Source organism: Balaenoptera borealis, assembly GCF_965194805.1.
Source record: "Balaenoptera borealis genome assembly, chromosome: 5".
Lineage (NCBI taxonomy): Eukaryota > Metazoa > Chordata > Mammalia > Artiodactyla > Balaenopteridae > Balaenoptera > Balaenoptera borealis.
Genome location: NC_138862.1, coordinates 106,552,146 through 106,564,804, shown reverse-complemented (window position 1 = coordinate 106,564,804; position 12,659 = coordinate 106,552,146).

Below are 12,659 nucleotides of genomic sequence, written 5' to 3'. Positions count from 1 at the left end.
ATCTCCAGGTTCAAGGGCACCTTCCTACATCGAAAACTTGCATGAGAAACCCAGAAGATGGTACACCATGCGATCGGGAAAGGTTTCTAAAACGCACCTCGTTTCTCATGTCCTTGTGCTTGGGTTCGCCATTCCAGCCGCTTTACCAGCAATCTCCCTACTTGAAGGATCAGCACCTTTAACCTCCGGTTCCAAAAAGGTTGCAATTTGTCCTGAGGATGAACGGGAAAAGGGGGAACCAATGAGAGACTAGCTCTAGGTGTTGGGACAGGCACAGGTCACTCTATTTTCCCATCAGGAACAAGAAATAACCACAGGCTCAGCCTGCCCCCCGGAACCAGAATAGGGCCTGAAGCAATCCTGCGCTTTTGCGGCCAGCTCCCACTAAAGCGAGTTGACAAATGGAGCTCAGGGTCACTGCAATTCACAAACCTGCAGAGTTATAAATGGTAACTCTCGACCACAAGTATATTGAGGGAAGGCAACGAAGAGGATTTGAAAGCAAGGCAGAATTGCAGGAAACAGATTTCAGGAGGTAGATTCGAATCGCCTTGAAAGCACATGAAAAGCGGCAAAACGTCGACAATGATGCCCTTGGCCAAAAAGGGCGTATGCGTTTTTTCCTGAATATATTCAGGAAAAAACGCATACGCACTTTTTGGCCAACCAAGCAAGCTGGAAAGGCAAATCAGCGCTACAAAGAAGGCTCGCTTCCCGTCGGTCAAAAGGGCCATGCTGAAAAAAGTGTAAAAACCAGAAATGCAGGACAGGCCATGGAGAAATGGGAGCCTTGCTACGCTGATGGGCGGGTTGTAAATGGCCAACAGCCACTCTGGAGAAGTGTACGGTGTGTCCTGAAACATCTAAAAAACACAGCTTAGAGAGCATAGGGCACTTCCGCTCATGGGCGTATAAATTGGGAAAACTAAAAATCAGCAAGACACAGGCACCCCAAGGTTTAGGGCTGCTCTGTTGACAAGAACCTCCACTTCATTACACTTTAAATATCCCAGGAAAGAGAAAAACGGATAAAGATGTTGTGGTCCTTATGTACAATGGAATATCACTCAGCCATGAAATCAATGTCATGAGGCTAGTAGCAGCATGATGAGTGGATTTAGGTACGACGATTCTAAGTGAAATAAGTCACACAGAAAAAGACACTTATCATAAGATATCACTTATAGAGGGAATGTAAAAACCGCTACACTTGAACTGAATTACAAAACAGAACAGAGTCACACGTTTAGAAAACACACTATGGCTGCTTAACGGGAAAGGTGAGGTGGGGTGATGCATAAAACAAGGGTTTCAAATTAGCTCAGATACCGTTCCATAAACCCAATATGTAATAGACAAGACCTACTCCTTGCTCAGTGAACTGGACTCAACACCCCCTATTCACCGCACAAGAATATATCTGACTAGTAAGAAACTTAAAACCTATGTATTGATATCTCTCTGTAAGTGAGTCAAGTGGGTGTAAAGCGGCATAAACACAGCAGTGAAAAGCAGCTAAACCCCACTATAAAAATCAATTACTTTTAAAAACCCGTGAAACAAAGACAGTGAAAGAGAGAGAAATGCTTACAAAATTCGTTCAGGGGCTGTTATGCAACCTGGATTGACCATACCTAGAACCACAGCTGGGTGAGACATAAGGGTGGACACTCTTTGGGCTGAGAGGTTTGGTGAGGTTGGGTGAGCAAACGCAGACCCTTTCAAGTAATACTGCATGGTACCCATCCCATGGGTCCCAAAACTCCAGGTTCAAGGGCACCTTCCTACATCGAAAACTTGCATGAGAAACCCAGAAGATGGTACACCATGCGATCGGGAAAGGTTTCTAAAACGCACCTCGTTTCTCATGTCCTTGTGCTTGGGTTCGCCATTCCAGCCGCTTTACCAGCAATCTCCCTACTTGAAGGATCAGCACCTTTAACCTCCGGTTCCAAAAAGGTTGCAATTTGTCCTGAGGATGAACGGGAAGAGGGGGAACCAATGAGAGACTAGCTCTAGGTGTTGGGACAGGCACAGGTCACTCTATTTTCCCATCAGGAAGAAGAAATAACCACAGGCTCAGCCTGCCCCCCGGAACCAGAATAGGGCCTGAAGCAATCCTGCGCTTTTGCGGCCAGCTCCCACTAAAGCGAGTTGACAAATGGAGCTCAGGGTCACTGCAATTCACAAACCTGCAGAGTTATAAATGGTAACTCTCGTCCACAAATATATTGAGGGAAGGCAACGAAGAGGATTTGAAAGCAAGGCAGAATTGCAGGAAACAGATTTCAGGAGGTAGATTCGAATCGCCTTGAAAGCACATGAAAAGCGGCAAAACGTCGACAATGATGCCCTTGGCCAAAAAGGGCGTATGCGTTTTTTCCTGAATATATTCAGGAAAAAACGCATACGCCCTTTTTGGCCAACCAAGCAAGCTGGAAAGGCAAATCAGCGCTACAAAGAAGGCTCGCTTCCCGTCGGTCAAAAGGGCCATGCTGAAAAAAGTGTAAAAACCAGAAATGCAGGACAGGCCATGGAGAAATGGGAGCCTTGCTACGCTGATGGGCGGGTTGTAAATGGCCAACAGCCACTCTGGAGAAGTGTACGGTGTGTCCTGAAACATCTAAAAAACACAGCTTAGAGAGCATAGGGCACTTCCGCTCATGGGCGTATAAATTGGGAAAACTAAAAATCAGCAAGACACAGGCACCCCAAGGTTTAGGGCTGCTCTGTTGACAAGAAGCTCCACTTCATTACACTTTAAATATCCCAGGAAAGAGAAAAACGGATAAAGAAGTTGTGGTCCTTATGTACAATGGAATATCACTCAGCCATGAAATCAATGTCATGAGGCTAGTAGCAGCATGATGAGTGGATTTAGGTACGACGATTCTAAGTGAAATAAGTCACACAGAAAAAGACACTTATCATAAGATATCACTTATAGAGGGAATGTAAAAACCGCTACACTTGAACTGAATTACAAAACAGAACAGAGTCACACGTTTAGAAAACACACTATGGCTGCTTAACGGGAAAGGTGAGGTGGGGTGATGCATAAAACAAGGGTTTCAAATTAGCTCAGATACCGTTCCATAAACCCAATATGTAATAGACAAGACCTACTCCTTGCTCAGTGAACTGGACTCAACACCCCCTATTCACCGCACAAGAATATATCTGACTAGTAAGAAACTTAAAACCTATGTACTGATATCTCTCTGTAAGTGAGTCAAGTGGGTGTAAAGCGGCATAAACACAGCAGTGAAAAGCAGCTAAACCCCATTATAAAAATCAATTACTTTTAAAAACCCGTGAAACAAAGACAGTGAAAGAGAGAGAAATACTTACAAAATTCGTTCAGGGGCTGTGATGCAACCTGGATTGACCATACCTAGACCCACAGCTGGGTGAGACATAAGGGTGGACACTCTTGGGGCTGAGAGTTCTGGTGAGGTTGGGTGAGCAAACGCAGACCCTTTCAAGTAATACTGCGTGGTACCCATCCCATGGGTCCCAAATCTCCAGGTTCAAGGGCACCTTCCTACATCGAAAACTTGCATGAGAAACCCAGAAGATGGTACACCATGCGATCGGGAAAGGTTTCTAAAACGCACCTCGTTTCTCATCTCCTTGGGCTCGGGTTCGCCATTCCAGCCGCTTTACCAGCAATCTCCCTACTTGAAGGATCAGCACCTTTAACCTCCGGTTCCAAAAAGGTTGCAATTTGTCCTGAGGATGAACGGGAAAAGGGGGAACCAATGAGAGACTAGCTCTAGGTGTTGGGACAGGCACAGGTCACTCTATTTTCCCATCAGGAAGAAGAAATAACCACAGGCTCAGCCTGCCCCCCGGAACCAGAATAGGGCCTGAAGCAATCCTGCGCTTTTGCGGCCAGCTCCCACTAAAGCGAGTTGACAAATGGAGCTCAGGGTCACTGCAATTCACAAACCTGCAGAGTTATAAATGGTAACTCTCGTCCACAAATATATTGAGGGAAGGCAACGAAGAGGATTTGAAAGCAAGGCAGAATTGCAGGAAACAGATTTCAGGAGGTAGATTCGAATCGCCTTGAAAGCACATGAAAAGCGGCAAAACGTCGACAATGATGCCCTTGGCCAAAAAGGGCGTATGCGTTTTTTCCTGAATATATTCAGGAAAAAACGCATACGCCCTTTTTGGCCAACCAAGCAAGCTGGAAAGGCAAATCAGCGCTACAAAGAAGGCTCGCTTCCCGTCGGTCAAAAGGGCCATGCTGAAAAAAGTGTAAAAACCAGAAATGCAGGACAGGCCATGGAGAAATGGGAGCCTTGCTACGCTGATGGGCGGGTTGTAAATGGCCAACAGCCACTCTGGAGAAGTGTACGGTGTGTCCTGAAACATCTAAAAAACACAGCTTAGAGAGCATAGGGCACTTCCGCTCATGGGCGTATAAATTGGGAAAACTAAAAATCAGCAAGACACAGGCACCCCAAGGTTTAGGGCTGCTCTGTTGACAAGAACCTCCACTTCATTACACTTTAAATATCCCAGGAAAGAGAAAAACGGATAAAGAAGTTGTGGTCCTTATGTACAATGGAATATCACTCAGCCATGAAATCAATGTCATGAGGCTAGTAGCAGCATGATGAGTGGATTTAGGTATGACGATTCTAAGTGAAATAAGTCACACAGAAAAAGACACTTATCATAAGATATCACTTATAGAGGGAATGTAAATACCGCTACACTTGAACTGAATTACAAAACAGAACAGAGTCACACGTTTAGAAAACACACTATGGCTGCTTAACGGGAAAGGTGAGGTGGGGTGATGCATAAAACAAGGGTTTCAAATTAGCTCAGATACCGTTCCATAAACCCAATATGTAATAGACAAGACCTACTCCTTGCTCAGTGAACTGGACTCAACACCCCCTATTCACCGCACAAGAATATATCTGACTAGTAAGAAACTTAAAACCTATGTATTGATATCTCTCTGTAAGTGAGTCAAGTGGGTGTAAAGCGGCATAAACACAGCAGTGAAAAGCAGCTAAACCCCATTATAAAAATCAATTACTTTTAAAAACCCGTGAAACAAAGACAGTGAAAGAGAGAGAAATGCTTACAAAATTCGTTCAGGGGCTGTGATGCAACCTGGATTGACCATACCTAGACCCACAGCTGGGTGAGACATAAGGGTGGACACTCTTTGGGCTGAGAGGTTTGGTGAGGTTGGGTGAGCAAACGCAGACCCTTTCAAGTAATACTGCATGGTACCCATCCCATGGGTCCCAAAACTCCAGGTTCAAGGGCACCTTCCTACATCGAAAACTTGCATGAGAAACCCAGAAGATGGTACACCATGCGATCGGGAAAGGTTTCTAAAACGCACCTCGTTTCTCATGTCCTTGTGCTTGGGTTCGCCATTCCAGCCGCTTTACCAGCAATCTCCCTACTTGAAGGATCAGCACCTTTAACCTCCGGTTCCAAAAAGGTTGCAATTTGTCCTGAGGATGAACGGGAAGAGGGGGAACCAATGAGAGACTAGCTCTAGGTGTTGGGACAGGCACAGGTCACTCTATTTTCCCATCAGGAAGAAGAAATAACCACAGGCTCAGCCTGCCCCCCGGAACCAGAATAGGGCCTGAAGCAATCCTGCGCTTTTGCGGCCAGCTCCCACTAAAGCGAGTTGACAAATGGAGCTCAGGGTCACTGCAATTCACAAACCTGCAGAGTTATAAATGGTAACTCTCGTCCACAAATATATTGAGGGAAGGAAACGAAGAGGATTTGAAAGCAAGGCAGAATTGCAGGAAACAGATTTCAGGAGGTAGATTCGAATCGCCTTGAAAGCATATGAAAAGCGGCAAAACGTCGACAATGATGCCCTTGGCCAAAAAGGGCGTATGCGTTTTTTCCTGAATATATTCAGGAAAAAACGCATACGCCCTTTTTGGCCAACCAAGCAAGCTGGAAAGGCAAATCAGCGCTACAAAGAAGGCTCGCTTCCCGTCGGTCAAAAGGGCCATGCTGAAAAAAGTGTAAAAACCAGAAATGCAGGACAGGCCATGGAGAAATGGGAGCCTTGCTACGCTGATGGGCGGGTTGTAAATGGCCAACAGCCACTCTGGAGAAGTGTACGGTGTGTCCTGAAACATCTAAAAAACACAGCTTAGAGAGCATAGGGCACTTCCGCTCATGGGCGTATAAATTGGGAAAACTAAAAATCAGCAAGACACAGGCACCCCAAGGTTTAGGGCTGCTCTGTTGACAAGAAGCTCCACTTCATTACACTTTAAATATCCCAGGAAAGTGAAAAACGGATAAAGAAGTTGTGGTCCTTATGTACAATGGAATATCACTCAGCCATGAAATCAATGTCATGAGGCTAGTAGCAGCATGATGAGTGGATTTAGGTACGACGATTCTAAGTGAAATAAGTCACACAGAAAAAGACACTTATCATAAGATATCACTTATAGAGGGAATGTAAAAACCGCTACACTTGAACTGAATTACAAAACAGAACAGAGTCACACGTTTAGAAAACACACTATGGCTGCTTAACGGGAAAGGTGAGGTGGGGTGATGCATAAAACAAGGGTTTCAAATTAGCTCAGATACCGTTCCATAAACCCAATATGTAATAGACAAGACCTACTCCTTGCTCAGTGAACTGGACTCAACACCCCCTATTCACCGCACAAGAATATATCTGACTAGTAAGAAACTTAAAACCTATGTATTGATATCTCTCTGTAAGTGAGTCAAGTGGGTGTAAAGCGGCATACACACAGCAGTGAAAAGCAGCTAAACCCCACTATAAACATCAATTACTTTTAAAAACCCGTGAAACAAAGACAGTGAAAGAGAGAGAAATGCTTACAAAATTCGTTCAGGGGCTGGGATGCAACCTGGATTGACCATACGTAGATCCACAGCTGGGTGAGACATAAGGGTGGACACTCTTGGGGCTGAGAGGTTTGGTGAGGTTGGGTGAGCAAACGCAGACCCTTTCAAGTAATACTGCATGGTACCCATCCCATGGGTCCCAAAACTCCAGGTTCAAGGGAACCTTCCTACATCGAAAACTTGCATGAGAAACCCAGAAGATGGTACACCATGCGATCGGGAAAGGTTTCTAAAACGCACCTCATTTCTCATCTCCTTGGGCTCGGGTTCGCCATTCCAGCCGCTTTACCAGCAATCTCCCTACTTGAAGGATCAGCACCTTTAACCTCCGGTTCCGAAAAGGTTGCAATTTGTCCTGAGGATGAACGGGAAGAGGGGGAACCAATGAGAGACTAGCTCTAGGTGTTGGGACAGGCACAGGTCACTCTATTTTCCCATCAGGAAGAAGAAATAACCACAGGCTCAGCCTGCCCCCCGGAAGCAGAATAGGGCCTGAAGCAATCCTGCGCTTTTGCGGCCAGCTCCCACTAAAGCGAGTTGACAAATGGAGCTCAGGGTCACTGCAATTCACAAACCTGCAGAGTTATAAATGGTAACTCTCGTCCACAAATATATTGAGGGAAGGCAACGAAGAGGATTTGAAAGCAAGGCAGAATTGCAGGAAACAGATTTCAGGAGGTAGATTCGAATCGCCTTGAAAGCACATGAAAAGCGGCAAAACGTCGACAATGGTGCCCTTGGCCAAAAAGGGCGTATGCGTTTTTTCCTGAATATATTCAGGAAAAAACGCATACGCCCTTTCTGGCCAACCAAGCAAGCTGGAAAGGCAAATCAGCGCTACAAAGAAGGCTCGCTTCCCGTCGGTCAAAAGGGCCATGCTGAAAAAAGTGTAAAAACCAGAAATGCAGGACAGGCCATGGAGAAATGGGAGCCTTGCTACGCTGACGGGCGGGTTGTAAATGGCCAACAGACACTCTGGAGAAGTGTACGGTGTGTCCTGAAACATCTAAAAAACACAGCTTAGAGAGCATAGGGCACTTCCGCTCATGGGCGTATAAATTGGGAAAACTAAAAATCAGCAAGACACAGGCACCCCAAGGTTTAGGGCTGCTCTGTTGACAAGAACCTCCACTTCATTACACCTTAAATATCCCAGGAAAGAGAAAAACGGATAAAGAAGTTGTGGTCCTTATGTACAATGGAATATCCCTCAGCCATGAAATCAATGTCATGAGGCTAGTAGCAGCATGATGAGTGGATTTAGGTACGACGATTCTAAGTGAAATAAGTCACACAGAAAAAGACACTTATCATAAGATGTCACTTATAGAGGGAATGTAAAAACCGCTACACTTGAACTGAATTACAAAACAGAACAGAGTCACACGTTTAGAAAACACACTATGGCTGCTTAACGGGAAAGGTGAGGTGGGGTGATGCATAAAACAAGGGTTTCAAATTAGCTCAGATACCGTTCCATAAACCCAATATGTAATAGACAAGACCTACTCCTTGCTCAGTGAACTGGACTCAACACCCCCTATTCACCGCACAAGAATATATCTGACTAGTAAGAAACTTAAAACCTATGTACTGATATCTCTCTGTAAGTGAGTCAAGTGGGTGTAAAGCGGCATAAACACAGCAGTGAAAAGCAGCTAAACCCCATTATAAAAATCAATTACTTTTAAAAACCCGTGAAACAAAGACAGTGAAAGAGAGAGAAATACTTACAAAATTCGTTCAGGGGCTGTGATGCAACCTGGATTGACCATACCTAGACCCACAGCTGGGTGAGACATAAGGGTGGACACTCTTGGGGCTGAGAGTTCTGGTGAGGTTGGGTGAGCAAACGCAGACCCTTTCAAGTAATACTGCGTGGTACCCATCCCATGGGTCCCAAATCTCCAGGTTGAAGGGCACCTTCCTACATCGAAAACTTGCATGAGAAACCCAGAAGATGGTACACCATGCGATCGGGAAAGGTTTCTAAAACGCACCTCGTTTCTCATGTCCTTGTGCTTGGGTTCGCCATTCCAGCCGCTTTACCAGCAATCTCCCTACTTGAAGGATCAGCACCTTTAACCTCCGGTTCCAAAAAGGTTGCAATTTGTCCTGAGGATGAACGGGAAGAGGGGGAACCAATGAGAGACTAGCTCTAGGTGTTGGGACAGGCACAGGTCACTCTATTTTCCCATCAGGAAGAAGAAATAACCACAGGCTCAGCCTGCCCCCCGGAACCAGAATAGGGCCTGAAGCAATCCTGCGCTTTTGCGGCCAGCTCCCACTAAAGCGAGTTGAGAAATGGAGCTCAGGGGCACTGCAATTCACAAACCTGCAGAGTTATAAATGGTAACTCTCGTCCACAAATATATTGAGGGAAGGCAACGAAGAGGATTTGAAAGCAAGGCAGAATTGCAGGAAACAGATTTCAGGAGGTAGATTCGAATCGCCTTGAAAGCACATGAAAAGCGGCAAAACGTCGACAATGATGCCCTTGGCAAAAAGGGCGTATGCGTTTTTTCCTGAATATATTCAGGAAAAAACGCATACGCACTTTTTGGCCAACCAAGCAAGCTGGAAAGGCAAATCAGCGCTACAAAGAAGGCTCGCTTCCCGTCGGTCAAAAGGGCCATGCTGAAAAAAGTGTAAAAACCAGAAATGCAGGACAGGCCATGGAGAAATGGGAGCCTTGCTACGCTGATGGGCGGGTTGTAAATGGCCAACAGCCACTCTGGAGAAGTGTACGGTGTGTCCTGAAACATCTAAAAAACACAGCTTAGAGAGCATAGGGCACTTCCGCTCATGGGCGTATAAATTGGGAAAACTAAAAATCAGCAAGACACAGGCACCCCAAGGTTTAGGGCTGCTCTGTTGACAAGAAGCTCCACTTCATTACACTTTAAATATCCCAGGAAAGAGAAAAACGGATAAAGATGTTGTGGTCCTTATGTACAATGGAATATCACTCAGCCATGAAATCAATGTCATGAGGCTAGTAGCAGCATGATGAGTGGATTTAGGTACGACGATTCTAAGTGAAATAAGTCACACAGAAAAAGACACTTATCATAAGATATCACTTATAGAGGGAATGTAAAAACCGCTACACTTGAACTGAATTACAAAACAGAACAGAGTCACACGTTTAGAAAACACACTATGGCTGCTTAACGGGAAAGGTGAGGTGGGGTGATGCATAAAACAAGGGTTTCAAATTAGCTCAGATACCGTTCCATAAACCCAATATGTAATAGACAAGACCTACTCCTTGCTCAGTGAACTGGACTCAACACCCCCTATTCACCGCACAAGAATATATCTGACTAGTAAGAAACTTAAAACCTATGTATTGATATCTCTCTGTAAGTGAGTCAAGTGGGTGTAAAGCGGCATAAACACAGCAGTGAAAAGCAGCTAAACCCCACTATAAAAATCAATTACTTTTAAAAACCCGTGAAACAAAGACAGTGAAAGAGAGAGAAATGCTTACAAAATTCGTTCAGGGGCTGTTATGCAACCTGGATTGACCATACCTAGAACCACAGCTGGGTGAGACATAAGGGTGGACACTCTTTGGGCTGAGAGGTTTGGTGAGGTTGGGTGAGCAAACGCAGACCCTTTCAAGTAATACTGCATGGTACCCATCCCATGGGTCCCAAAACTCCAGGTTCAAGGGCACCTTCCTACATCGAAAACTTGCATGAGAAACCCAGAAGATGGTACACCATGCGATCGGGAAAGGTTTCTAAAACGCACCTCGTTTCTCATGTCCTTGTGCTTGGGTTCGCCATTCCAGCCGCTTTACCAGCAATCTCCCTACTTGAAGGATCAGCACCTTTAACCTCCGGTTCCAAAAAGGTTGCAATTTGTCCTGAGGATGAACGGGAAGAGGGGGAACCAATGAGAGACTAGCTCTAGGTGTTGGGACAGGCACAGGTCACTCTATTTTCCCATCAGGAAGAAGAAATAACCACAGGCTCAGCCTGCCCCCCGGAACCAGAATAGGGCCTGAAGCAATCCTGCGCTTTTGCGGCCAGCTCCCACTAAAGCGAGTTGACAAATGGAGCTCAGGGTCACTGCAATTCACAAACCTGCAGAGTTATAAATGGTAACTCTCGTCCACAAATATATTGAGGGAAGGCAACGAAGAGGATTTGAAAGCAAGGCAGAATTGCAGGAAACAGATTTCAGGAGGTAGATTCGAATCGCCTTGAAAGCACATGAAAAGCGGCAAAACGTCGACAATGATGCCCTTGGCCAAAAAGGGCGTATGCGTTTTTTCCTGAATATATTCAGGAAAAAACGCATACGCCCTTTTTGGCCAACCAAGCAAGCTGGAAAGGCAAATCAGCGCTACAAAGAAGGCTCGCTTCCCGTCGGTCAAAAGGGCCATGCTGAAAAAAGTGTAAAAACCAGAAATGCAGGACAGGCCATGGAGAAATGGGAGCCTTGCTACGCTGATGGGCGGGTTGTAAATGGCCAACAGCCACTCTGGAGAAGTGTACGGTGTGTCCTGAAACATCTAAAAAACACAGCTTAGAGAGCATAGGGCACTTCCGCTCATGGGCGTATAAATTGGGAAAACTAAAAATCAGCAAGACACAGGCACCCCAAGGTTTAGGGCTGCTCTGTTGACAAGAAGCTCCACTTCATTACACTTTAAATATCCCAGGAAAGAGAAAAACGGATAAAGAAGTTGTGGTCCTTATGTACAATGGAATATCACTCAGCCATGAAATCAATGTCATGAGGCTAGTAGCAGCATGATGAGTGGATTTAGGTACGACGATTCTAAGTGAAATAAGTCACACAGAAAAAGACACTTATCATAAGATATCACTTATAGAGGGAATGTAAAAACCGCTACACTTGAACTGAATTACAAAACAGAACAGAGTCACACGTTTAGAAAACACACTATGGCTGCTTAACGGGAAAGGTGAGGTGGGGTGATGCATAAAACAAGGGTTTCAAATTAGCTCAGATACCGTTCCATAAACCCAATATGTAATAGACAAGACCTACTCCTTGCTCAGTGAACTGGACTCAACACCCCCTATTCACCGCACAAGAATATATCTGACTAGTAAGAAACTTAAAACCTATGTACTGATATCTCTCTGTAAGTGAGTCAAGTGGGTGTAAAGCGGCATAAACACAGCAGTGAAAAGCAGCTAAACCCCATTATAAAAATCAATTACTTTTAAAAACCCGTGAAACAAAGACAGTGAAAGAGAGAGAAATACTTACAAAATTCGTTCAGGGGCTGTGATGCAACCTGGATTGACCATACCTAGACCCACAGCTGGGTGAGACATAAGGGTGGACACTCTTGGGGCTGAGAGTTCTGGTGAGGTTGGGTGAGCAAACGCAGACCCTTTCAAGTAATACTGCGTGGTACCCATCCCATGGGTCCCAAATCTCCAGGTTCAAGGGCACCTTCCTACATCGAAAACTTGCATGAGAAACCCAGAAGATGGTACACCATGCGATCGGGAAAGGTTTCTAAAACGCACCTCGTTTCTCATCTCCTTGGGCTCGGGTTCGCCATTCCAGCCGCTTTACCAGCAATCTCCCTACTTGAAGGATCAGCACCTTTAACCTCCGGTTCCAAAAAGGTTGCAATTTGTCCTGAGGATGAACGGGAATAGGGGGAACCAATGAGAGACTAGCTCTAGGTGTTGGGACAGGCACAGGTCACTCTATTTTCCCATCAGGAAGAAGAAATAACCACAGGCTCAGCCTGCCCCCCGGAACCA